General features: G+C 44.9%; 1 protein-coding gene across 18 annotated transcripts in view; it reads right to left on the bottom strand.

Annotated features, from left to right (window-relative positions):
• shep (alan shepard) overlaps positions 1–12672 on the bottom strand; it is a 161291-nt gene that overhangs the window by 18071 nt on the left and 130548 nt on the right. The gene's annotated exons all lie outside the window — the stretch shown is intronic.

A 12672-nucleotide genomic window follows, 5' to 3' on the forward strand; every position in this document is an offset into this window, starting at 1 on the left:
AACGGGGCGACGGAGTCTGGCTCTCTAATTGATCCAAAAAGAAAGAAAAAACTGATTTGAAACAAGCGAAAACATTCTCAATCTCATTCTCCCATTCTTTCAATCTCCAATGGTCAATGGTCAATGCTTATGTCAGCTGGCGGCCATTGCGGCCAGTTTGTGGGTTAAATTCAACAAAAACAACAAAACGTTTAAATTTGTAATTGAATTTAGTTTGCATTGAAGTTGAATGCAACATGGATACAAAATGAGATTTCCAGTGGCTGGAGAAAAGCCACTGGCGATGCTACTCCTTTGGAGAGCCTTCCTGCCAGTCACGAGAGTAGCTCCTTGATTTCCGCACACTCGCCTAGCCCCGACCCCCGTTTAAATCACATCCATGAGATACATTTCAAGTACAGTTTAACCCTAAATACAAAGAAAATTCTCTCCCTCTCGCTCTCTCCCTGTCTCTGTGGCGCATGTAAAAACATAATTAAATAATAAATTCCGCCAGTAAATTGCAAGTCTCGCAAAGTCAGCGAAAATCACACACACACTTACACACACACACACGCACACTCGAAGAAAGAAGCGAAAAACACTCATACGCCCTGTTGTGTGCCAATGAACTTTCCGCGCATTCTTAGCATTCGGTTGGCTCTGCCTCTGCCTCTGTCGCTGTCTCTGTTTGTGCCTCTCTACCCCCTTCTTGTGGCTCTTGCTCTCTTGTCGTGCCCTGTCTGTGGCCTGTGTGCCTGCCTCTCTGTCTGATAATGAAATTATATCGTTCTAATAATTTTATGCACAGCACAGCAACGAACGGAACGACGGACAACGAACCGGCAAATCATCGCATAAACTACACATGAAACCCCAGACAGATACACACACACACAAACACACACACACACACACACTGCTACATGTCTCTTCTTTTTTTTTTTATGTGTGTCACGCCAAAATCGGCCAAACGACAAGTTGGCTGTCGGTTTTGTTTTTCTGTTTTTTATTTTATTTAATTTTTATCCCCATTTCCCCCGCGTTCACCATTCCCCATTGGCTTTGCTTTTTTTTTTGTTGCTATTCGCTCGCTTCTTTTTTTTAGTGCTTTTTTGTGTATTTTTTTTTTTTTTTTTTTTTTTTTGCAAAAAAATTGCGTCATTTGCAAAAAATTTCACGCTACGATTTTCTGCGCGCAAATTCGAAAGTTGTGTCTCTCACTCTCTCCCCACTCTTCACACTCTCTTCTCTTTCGCTTTATCTTCGATCAATTCTTTGTCTTCGGTTCTTCGATGGGTCTTCGTCTGGCCAGTTCCTTCTGTGCCTTCCTCTTCCGCTTTTCGTGTGTGGTCGAGACACACGTGTGCCCTGAGACTTTGGCCAAGTGTTCCACCGCTGCCTCCCTGCTCCTTTCCCCTCTTTCTCCTCCGTATAAGCAGCACACATTAGCACACGATGATAGTTTTTTGGATGTGTTAACGTTAACCCCTCGCCTGTCTCTTTGGACGATTATTTATGCGCATTTAATTTGTTTACTTATTTATTGCATTGCCACGAGGCGGAAGGTAGTCGGGGGGAGGGGAGGTAGGAGGTACTCGTGCAGGCCCCTGAGAAGAGCAGGAAAAGGAGGGAGGAGGTGGTGCCGGTGGAGGTGGAGGGGGAAACCCCCGAAAGCGAAACAAAAAACTAAAAATACCATTTTAATGGCATAAGCGCAACTTTTTGATTGCCTCGCAGCCAAATGGTAGGACGATGCGAGGACGAGGGGATGGCGAAAGGAAGGACAAATGGCAGGACGACAAACGAGAAACGATGTCGTCTTCGATGACGATGTCGATGGCGGAGGAACACGCAATTGTTAATGGCCTCAAAACTTATGGCCCGTCATTTCGTTTCTTTCTCCTTCTTCCTTTTTTTTTTGTCGTTTTTTTAGGAGATTAGACAAATGTTCATGGGCTCTGTGGACAGGGGGGGATCAGGGGGCTCCTTGAAGGTCTATAGGCGGAAGAGGAGAGCCGGGGGGAAAAGGCAGAGCCATGGGAAATGTCTCAGGCCGGAGATACGAGCCCATGGAAAGGTTTTGGCAACAACTATTCTGATATGGGTCCGAGGAGGGGTCTGTGGAGGGGTTGGGGGAGGGTCTCTGATGTCTTTTTCAGATATCGATTATGAAGATTGACAGACGACCGACAACCGACGGTGGGGGGCATTTATTTGTCTGTTCTGTCTAGAGCGAAAAGCTCTAAGGCCCCAAGAATTTTCCACTTAAAAGGGGTCAAAGGGGTCAAGTGTAGAGTCAGGTGAACAGAGACAGAGAGATAGAGAGAGCGAGAGAGAGAGAGGGAACGGAATCAGTGGAAATCTTTGAGGCAAGAGCCCAAGGGAATATCAATCGAATTTCACAATAAACCTCCATTCATCGAAAGATTGAAGCAAATGACAGATACAGATACAGTTGCCAATGCAAGTACAGCGGGGGCTCTTTATAAAGGATAGGAACCACAAGGCTCCGATCTAAATACTTTTGATGAGTGGAACTAAAAGAAAATTGTTTAAGTTTTAGTTTTATTTTCATTCGAAAATTCTATCTCAATCCCATTCCCATCCCATGAGACATGTAGATCTGTCATTCTACATGCACATCTCCCACTCTACATTGGATTCTACATGCCATAATACTTTCTACATTTGAATCTACATTTCCTACTCTTCATTCCTTTCTACAATATCTTCTACATGGGAATCTACATTCCTTTTACATTACAACTCTACATTTCCTTCTACATTCTACAATCCCCTCCATGGACCCACTGGCTACACTGCCACTAAAAATCAACATAAAACCCCCAAGAGAAATCACTATTCAAACAATTAGGAAACTGAAAACCCCAAGGTGTGATTTCGATCCATTTCCAACCCATTCCCCTCTCCCATCAGCCGTCTCTGGTCTTCACTCTCGAGCCTCATGTTAACATCTCCATTAAAAAGTCATAACGAAAAGATTCTCAGAAACAGAACCGGAGATCGAAGATCTAACCATCCGTCGTTTGGGGGGTCTCTCGGCGAGTCACGTGCCGCCGCCGCCGCATGCCGCCAGAAACAGAAACCGAAGTGCGAAATACAAATGGACTTTGGGTTTGATTTATGGATGTCACCACATCCACAGCCACAGTCACAGCCACATACTCGCATAAAATATAATTCATTTAGGTCTTTGCTCTTTTTGTCGTCTCTCGTGAGTGGCCGGCCGGTGGGTGGGGTTGAGTGCACTCATAATACGAGTAATATTTCCCAGTCGGTAAATCAGAATCAGTCTCAGAAATAAATCCACTCCATCATGAGATTTAGTGGGACATTTATTAAGAGTATTTGTCCGAGTGCTCCAGGGCTCAGATCTGTCCGTCAAATTTGGTTAACCAGAGGAAAGAAATGTGGCTCAAAAGCCTGGACATGGGAGGGGGGGGAGCCCCACGTTCGTGACTGCTTAACGGCGAGGGCAACTCCTCTTCCAGAGAGCCCAGAATGAGAAGCCATCAAATCAAAGAGCAAAAAGCAAAAAAGCAAAGCAGCGGCAGGTGGAAGGGGGGAAGGGGGAATGAGAGGAGGCCTTAATCCCAAAATTTTCCATCTGATTGCAAGGGTGGAAGGAAAAGCCACATAAAAATGCCTCTCACGTGACTTATATAAATTAAATGCGTAGCAGAAGGACGAGGAGGCGGACAAGGGAGCAGGAAAAAGGAGAAACCGGAGGAAAACCCGGCAGGAAACTGAAAGATACGATAGATGGATGGATATTCATTCGACCGCCAGAGCGGGAGAGAGCAAGGGAGACGAGGAAAGGCTAACCGTCATCCCATCCGAGAGGAGGGTTTACCATTTCCCACCAAATAATTGACGCAAGTCATGCTGCAGAGGTGGCAGGTGGCAAAAGTCAGGGCTTGCGAGGGCTCCACATGCCAATGCCAGCAGAGACAACAAGAGAGAGAGAGAGAGAGAGAGATGGAGAGCTTTCCCAAGAATTTTCGTATCATCTGCCACAGCGGCAGGTGGAATTTTTCTCCCCCAAAAATGAGTGGAAAATAAGGCAAGAATTTATGAAATATTTCCACCCGTAAAAAGCCGAAATATTTGCAGGCCATTCAATCGATGGGCAGCCCAGAGGTCTCCGCTCTCTTCAGCGATTTCCATTTTCCTTTGTTTCCATTTCCACCAAGCGAAAAAAGTTCATTCATCTTCTGACCTTCAGATGGGAAATTAAGGCTCTGTTCGCCAGACTTTTATGATCTGATCGTTGATCATGATTGATAAAGAAACACACAGAACGGTGCTTAATTGTTGGGCTTTTGAAATCTTATCATGGGAATGTGAATGAATTTATGAATCTATTTCCAAGAATATTTCCAATCCCCCCCATCCGCCAATGCAATGTGCAGCGATCCACCCATAAAATGGAGAAGGCCCTCCCTCCACCCCCCTCCCCTCTGTTTTGATTGCAATCCAAGTTCATTTATAAATAAATGACAGAATGTGTGCCAGTTTTCCATTTTTCTGCTACAAATTATGCAGATTTTTCCATATAATTTGTGCTATTTTTTCATTGACTCAACTTTGGTTTTTGTTATCGCTGCTGGCCACCCACCCACCTGATTGATTTAACATTAACTTGAACAGCAAGTGTTTAATGTTTAACCAGAGACTGGCTTTTGCGCACATTTTCATGGCTATTTTAGTGCATTTCTTTGCACATTCGTGAATGTTCATTGCCTTGCAATGTGTTTTGTTTTATTTATAAAACGAATTTCGCATTGTTTGGCAGTTTATTCTTGGAATATTTGTTGGCTTAATGAGAATATAAATAAATTGCGCGACCCAGGGGGAAAAAGTGTTGACAACATTCCGTGTACAATATTTAAGCCATTTTTGCTCTACATACAATTTGCATAATTTCTGAGACGGAGAGAGGGACGGAGATTTAATCCGAATACAGAGAGAGATTCCTCTTCATCAGACGACCTCACTTTGCCTCTCTCTGATTGCAAAAGACTTTCAATCAAGCAAAAAGGTTTATACGCTTCTCCGTTTCTCCGTCTCTCTGTTTCTCTGTTTGTTCTACGTGATTCGGCAAAAGTTTGGAGCGGTTTGGGCTTTTTTCTATTATATTTTTTTGGGCTTTATCTGGGATTCGTTGACGGAATGAGCACGTGCCATGAGGCAATGCCAGAGACAGGGAGAGGCAGCAGGAGGATGGGGGGGCAGCAGCAGAGATAAATTATCTAAACAATTGCCACAAGATTAAAGAAAACTCTGCTCCGAGAATATTCATGAAAATTGCTTAGAAAATTGTTTATTTTGCTTTGGAATTGTATTCTTTAGATGAAATATCCAAAGAATGCATCCAAAATTGGAGAGTATCTGAGCAGACTTCAATATTTTGATGAAATTTGATGAGAATTTTCATCGTTTTCCTGCCCCATTCTAATATTTGATGCAAAGTATATCAAAATCAAAGAAACCCCGCCGTCCACAAATGTTGGATACCCTGGAAATTCCATCGTTTTCTTATTCCATGCCCCCCCCTGGTGGGTGCAGGGAGTTGCACAATCCCCAACTTAACCGCAAAGCAACATTTTGTTGCTTCACACAGATACTCACAGATACTAGACATACGGGTAGAAAGAGAGAGAAGGTAAAAAAAAACAGTATCTGACAGATGGGAAAAGTCATGTCTGATATTGAAATGTGGCAGCCACGGGGGGGGGGGGGGGGGGGGGGGGTGGCTTGGAAGAGACTTGTAATCCGAGTTCACAGTTGAAATCTCATGTCACCGCCAGATACTCTCACATGAGCAGCACCAGCAGCAGCGGCAGCAGATGGAGAAACAGATACAAAGATACAAAATACTGCTACAGCCCCTGCGGAAGCACTGATCTCTCAAGTGGATGGATGGGTGGATGGATGAGTGGGTGGGTGGGTGCTTGAATGCTGGTAGGGAGATGTGTGTGTGGGTGGGGGGTGGATAGGCTACTCGAGACTCGCGCGACTCGATGATTGTCCGTCACTTGGCGACTCTTGAGCCCCACAATAAAATGCAAAAATTTTATTGAATTAAAGAACAGAACTCAATTTAGAGAGAGAGAGGAGTGGAAGATAGAGGAAGTGTAGCAGTGGAAGAGACCTAACAGACCTCCACTTTGAGGAGGAGCAAAGATCCCTATATTTTGAAGAGTCCTACAGCTATTGTTCATCATTCATCGGATACTTTCATTGCCACAAACATATCACACCCGCCCCCAAACAGAACCCCCAACATTCGACGATAAATGGGTGCCTGTGCCCCGCCCCCATCGATTACAATAATCATTCGAAGCACATGAATCACACTTTCAAACCTTTCGAATGTTGGCCTGTGGAAATATTTGCACTGATTGCAGCAGGCACAACTTACTTGGAACACTCGCAAATATTTCCCAGAAATAACAATCGAAATGCTTCGATAAAACAGATGGAGAGAAAGAGATAGCGAGCACAAAAAAAGAGTGAAATTTATCGCTAAATAAAACACTAAAAGCATTTTAGTGCGATTAGTCGTCGGTCGCAGACACAAAATGTTCTATGGAATGGTCTGCTGGGGGACGGGGGGGAGAGCTGACCAACAGACAGACAGGCGGAGAGATAGAAGCAGAAAGAGAGATAAACAGAGAGAGAGAGACAGAAAGCACGAGGGGGTGGCGTGGGGTGGGGGGGTTAAATGGGGTGAGGCTGGCCTCCGCCTTGTCTGGTGCCTTCGATGGACAGTCGTCGCTCGTCTCCAGGTCTCCCCTTCTCTCTCTCTCTCTTTTGAACTCTCCCCAAAGCACTTCTCTGTCTTTCTGTTCCGTCTGGTTGGCAGAATACATTTTAGCATTAATTGAGTGTATGATTGAGCGAGAGAGGGATATTAGTTGGATAGTTGTTGTTGCTTGTTGTCCATCTCCTGTTGGACCCCTCCCTAGGACCCACCGCCCCCTCCCCCCCCCCTTCCCGAAAGAGCACTTCCTTCTGAGGTAAAATGCAAGTAAATAAGATTTTAATTGAAGCTTTTAGCACGGAAATGGAATATTAATGGAGAGAGAGGCAGAGACAGAAGAAGCTGATGATGAGTTCTGCTGCCGCTGCTGCTGCCGCTGCTGCTGCCGCTGCTGCTGTGGCCCCTAAAGGGGTAACGGGTTGAGGCGGAGGGGCACTGCTTATATAATCCATGTTTTTCCATCAATTCCGATGAAAATTTTCTAATCTAAAGCCAAAGTTCGTTTGCAGGAAAGCAAAAAGTTCATTAGCAATGCGGGGGGGCGGGGGGGGGGGGGGGGGAGGGAGAGAGCAGCGACTACTGGTTGCGGGTGAGGCTTACGAGGTTAAAGGATTTTCCCAGAACCCGAACCGCATCAACATTTTAGATGATATTTCCCAGAAATAAATTCCCAGGACAACGCGTTACAGGAAAATTCGTAACAGAAAGATCTTCGACCCTCAAGATTTTCCTGGAAATTAGTTAGAATTTAGTTGGGATATTTTCAAGAATTTCCTTGAGACAGATTTCCAGATTCCTACAGCTGGACATTTTCCTTCAACTTTGTAGTTTCTGGCACTTGAAGATGACTCAAAAACAAGCGAGAAATTCCATAAAAATTTAGAACCAGTCGCAAATGAAGCATTCCTCCATTTCCAGACATATATCCAGATATAATTTATGGGAATTGCCTGATATTTATACAAGTTGCCACAAGTTGGGGGGAAACATATTTCTGCACTTGGGTGGGGGGGAAATACGAGTAATTTATGGGAAAACGTGCAGGAAAAGCCACCGATTGGGGGGGGGGAAGAAAGGTAAAAGAAGCAAAGCAATGGGCAAAGGCATTGGCAAATAATAAATCATATCGTATACGAAATATATTGCATAAAGTATTGCCAAAGAACGTGATCGGAAGCGAGTGTCCAAGGAATGCTCCCCACTTCGCACTTCGCTCTTTCTTACACTCCCCTCTCTATTTACAATCCCCCCCCCCCCCCCGCCACCCTCCTCACACTCTGTCACGCAATTAAACAGAAATATGCCGCCGCATTTAAATTGAATTAAGCCTCAAGTCTGGATGCCAAAAGCCGACGTACAGCGGAGTATGAGGAAGAATGACAACAAACACTCTATATCCCACCCCACCCCACCGCACCGCACCGCACCGCACCCCATTCTCTTCTCTGTTATGCTTCTCTCTTTCTCTACACACTTCTCTGTCGCTCCCCATCCATAAATAATGAATGAAACGAGTCTCGACACAATGAATACTTTGAATCTCTGCGAATGTGAATGCGTGTGTGTGTGTGTGTGTAGCGGAAGTAACACTTAACTTAAACACGAGACAGAGAGAGAGAAAGAGACAGAGACAGGGGAGAGGGGTAGAGAAGAGAGAGAGAGTGAGAGGCCTAGAAGATGGATGAGGGCACGCACACACACAGAGAATAGTGAAGAGTACTCCACACACACACACACACACACACGCACACAAGTGTCAATCACACACAGATACAATGAGAGAAAGAGAGACAGAGAACAAGAGAGAAAGGCACACAGAGAGAGAGAGAGAGAGAGACCCCGAAAAGATGACAAAAGACACAAAAACACACGCGCTTTGTGTCCCTCCTCCTCCTCCTCCTCCTCCCCCCAATGTAAAAGATACAGTGCCACTCCTCTCCCCCACCCTCTCTCTCGGTCTCTCTTTTGTGTGTAAGAATCATGCGGGTATTTAAATTTAATTTGCAAGCTGACAAAAAAGAAAGCAAAGACGATTTCTTGACACTTCTTGTCCCTCAAGTGTGTCTCTCCATCTCCCTCGCTCACGCTCTTTCCCTCTCTGTCTCTGTCCGACCGGAAGTGAAGAAGAACCCCCCATATATTTATAGGGGGTGGGCGGAAAAGGAAAACTTCTGCTAAAAGCCAACATCCAGAACAAAACCAACATTTTCTGCTGGCATCGCCCCTCCCTCTCTCTCTTCCCCCAACACCACCCCCACCCCTCTCCCGTTCTCTTTCTCTAAGTGGTTTTGTGGTCACTCTATCAACATCTGAGCGGGGAATGGGCGTTGGAAAGTGGGACTGGGACTGGGACTGGAGTGGAGGAGGGTGGGGGGTGGCTTAATGGCGAGTGGGAGTGATGTGTGGTGTCGGAAGTGCCACTCATTGGGTCTTCATTTAGTGCGAAATTAGAGGGGAAACACACACATGCAACACGTACTAGAGAGGTTAAAAAGGCCTCCAGGGGACTTTCCGAAACACACTTTTGGCGAAAAGTAAGGAAAATCAATTGAAGTCAAGGCATAACTTGCCTCCTTTTATAGAATGAGAACTCTGTGCCTTTTGGGAGGTCCTCCATTCCTCCATGCAACTGCAACTGCGGCTGCACCTGCGGCAGCAATTCCAATCCATTAACAATTAGCTAAATGCGAAACGACTTCATTTCCCCAAACCGAAAACCGAAAACCGAGAACCCATTCAAACGGTGGGAGGGAGGGGGGTAGGCTGGTGGCCACTCTACGAAATCAAACACACGCTGGGGCTCCCCAAATGCCGGCCGCTGCTGCTGTTGCAACTCGGTTAACCCTCCCCCCCCCCTCCAAAACATCTGCGTGTTGCAACTGATTAACCCTTCGAAATTCGCTATCTCTTAACCCACCGAAAGGTGCACCTGCTGCAGTGTTGTTTCTCCTCTTTTGGCTGTTCCTGTGGCTGAGCGAGCGTTTAATGTGAATTGTTTTATCACTCATACGCCGCATGAGCCACAGGCCAGAGCCAGAGCCAGACCCAGACCCAGAGATAGTGCAAAAGGCAGGGACAGAGAAGGGGGGCGGGTGGGAGTGACAGACAGACAGAGACAGGGAGAGAGCAAGACAGACGACGTTGCCACGAGACAAATGTGTCCCCAGAGCAGCGGTCGCCGCCGGTTGCCGGTTGCAGGTCGCCGGTCGCCGGCGGAGTGCAAACAAAACGCCTACGTTAATTACACTGTCCAACACACAACCCAACACTGGACTGGGGCGGCTGTGGGGCTGTGGGGCTGCGTTGCTGTTGGGCCGCTGGAAGCAATGAAATTTAACAACTAAAGCAAACTGAAGCTTAATCTAACGAAGCACCTGCCTCTGCCTCTGCCGCTGCCACCGCCCCTCCTTTCTTTCCTCCTGTCTGTGTTTGCATTTGTATTTGGGAGTATCTGTGCGTGTGTGCGTGTGTGCATGTGTGCATGTGTATTCGTGTAAATTGAAAATGTGACTCATTCCAAAAGCAAAAGCAAACGCAAACGAATTGACCTTTAAGAGGGAGATGGCAACAGAGTGAGAGGAGAGGGGAGGAGATGGGAGAGAGGGGGAGGGTAAGGCCAGAAGAAGAAAAAAGCCATAAAAAGCACCTGACAACACAGTTTTGTGGCCAAAAAAAAGAGAGAAGAGAAACAGCAACAATAATAAAGTCAGCAACAAAAATTTCAATCATTTTTGAATGAAGCTGCTGCTGCTGCAAGTGCAAGGGGAGGGAGGAGGGGTGGTGATGGGTTGGGGTTGGGATTGGGGAAAGAAGCTATAAAGAGTGAGGGAGATGGAGAAAGGTAGAGTTAAAATGAAGAAACAAATGAAGACACATATGAAACCTTAAGGAAAATCATTTCATAGAGTTAAAGAAGGGTTAAAAAAGTATCACTATCACTCATTCTTAACCCTCTAAAGGCCTTAACCCACCTCGGGATATAACATGGATCTACTACTAATACAGAAATTGCTGGAAAATGGGTCCTTTGATTTCTTCACATGTTTTGGATCTCTAATAAACTTATAATTTCTGATATTTCTATATACTTTGTACCATAAAAGTTGAACCTTCAAAGAACAAAGAAAACCTTTTATTTTTAGTGAATCTTTGGGTTTTTCTTCGGCTTATATTCCCCCATTAGCTTCCCTTTCGGTAGCTTTTCTTTCATTCTCTTACTCATCCTTTAACCCTCTGAAACCTCTCTAGGGTTAAGCCCTTCTGGATCGTACAGTCAGTACAGTCACTCCACTCTCGCAAAATGTGATTTCCATTCGCTTCTGTGTGATGTGTGTGCCGTGTCTCGCTGCTGACTCATTTTCCCCGAATGTTTCATAATACAAGTTTTTCAATTGCGTCACTTGATCGCCAGTAAAAGCCGGGCAGGGAGACGGGGGCGGCGGTGGAGCAGGAGTGGGGATATGTATATCTATAGCTCGTGTTTTTTCAAACAGTTGACATAATTTTTGTGTACCGCAATTCCTGATAAGAGAAAACGTAGTCACTTTTTCTCTCTGTTTCTTTCTGTTATCGCCCGTTGGGGCCTGACTAAACCTCGATATTGTTATCAGAGTCTACGCTCTGCGGCTGCGGCTGCGGATGCGGCTGCAGCTGGGGCTAGGGGCTGGAACAGGGGTAAGAATGAGGGGGGCGGTAGAGAATGCCGATGGTGTATTCTGGGGAAATTTCATTGGAAATTAGATTTGATTAAAAAAAAATCAAATGGTTTTTCCCACAGTACAAATTTTACATTTCACGAATTTGGGGGAGAAACAATCACATTTCCATGGAAAAATGAGAGCAAAATTCTGGGTACTAAAATGGTCACTTGAGACGTTTTTGTTTTTTTGCAAAAACTTAAATTTGATATTTTATCTTAAAAGCATTTTCAAATATTATTAACAAAAAAAAAAGAAAATATTATGTTTCTCTGAAGTAAAAGGGACTTCCACATCCTTGCAACCACCCACCCATCCCTCCATCCTTCCACCCATCCATCAATGGGAGGATAAAGCACGGAAAACGGAAAACTATAAGGTGGGCGGGGCATCTCCTTTTAAAAGGGACTTTAGTTTGGGGACATGCTCTCCTCCGCCCTTTTGTAAGGAAATGTGGGGGATGTTGTGGTCATCGAGGTCCACTGTAGAAAGTTCACAAAACTTGTACTTTTTAAGGGAATTTTGTTCTTCTCTTTTTGTATACCCTTTTCTGTGGATAGATCTTAGATGTTGCTCAAATAATTGAAAAATAAATCATTTACTAGCCACAACTGATCTTCCAGGGTATCTAAATCCTTGGCTTTTGAATTTTTCGATGTAGACTTTTTTAAAAAATTATTTTTAGTTATTTTTTACTCCTCATTTGTTTGTGTAAGATTTTTTTTGCATGAAATTTACTTTTTATTATTATTTTCTTTCGTTTCCTTATTTATTTTATTTTTTCTGAATAAATAAATATATTTATATACATTTTGTTTTTATTTTGTTTTTATTTAATGCTCTTATTTTTTTGTCGTTTTATGTCTTATTTTTTCCACATTTTATTTTTCTTGTTTTTTTTCGTGTTTTTATTTTGTTGGATTTGCATGTTTTGTGGCACGTAGAAAATGTTCACGCCACACACCACACAAGTACCGTTAGCAGCAACCCCGCGAGGCAGCAGTCGGCAACTTTTTGCTAACAAATTGCCCTGTCCGACCGATAGCCCCCCCCCCCTCTCCGGCCCGCTCCACCAGCCCACGTGCAAGCTACCCCTCTTGAGTCCAGGAAGTCAGCGCCGAGCGATAAGTGCAAAGAAAAGCGTTCTAGAAGGAGGCTACAGAGGGGAGGGGAGGGCGGCAGAGGCAGGCCAGCATAAGGGTAGAG

Source organism: Drosophila pseudoobscura, chromosome X (assembly GCF_009870125.1).
Source record: "Drosophila pseudoobscura strain MV-25-SWS-2005 chromosome X, UCI_Dpse_MV25, whole genome shotgun sequence".
NCBI lineage: Eukaryota > Metazoa > Arthropoda > Insecta > Diptera > Drosophilidae > Drosophila > Drosophila pseudoobscura.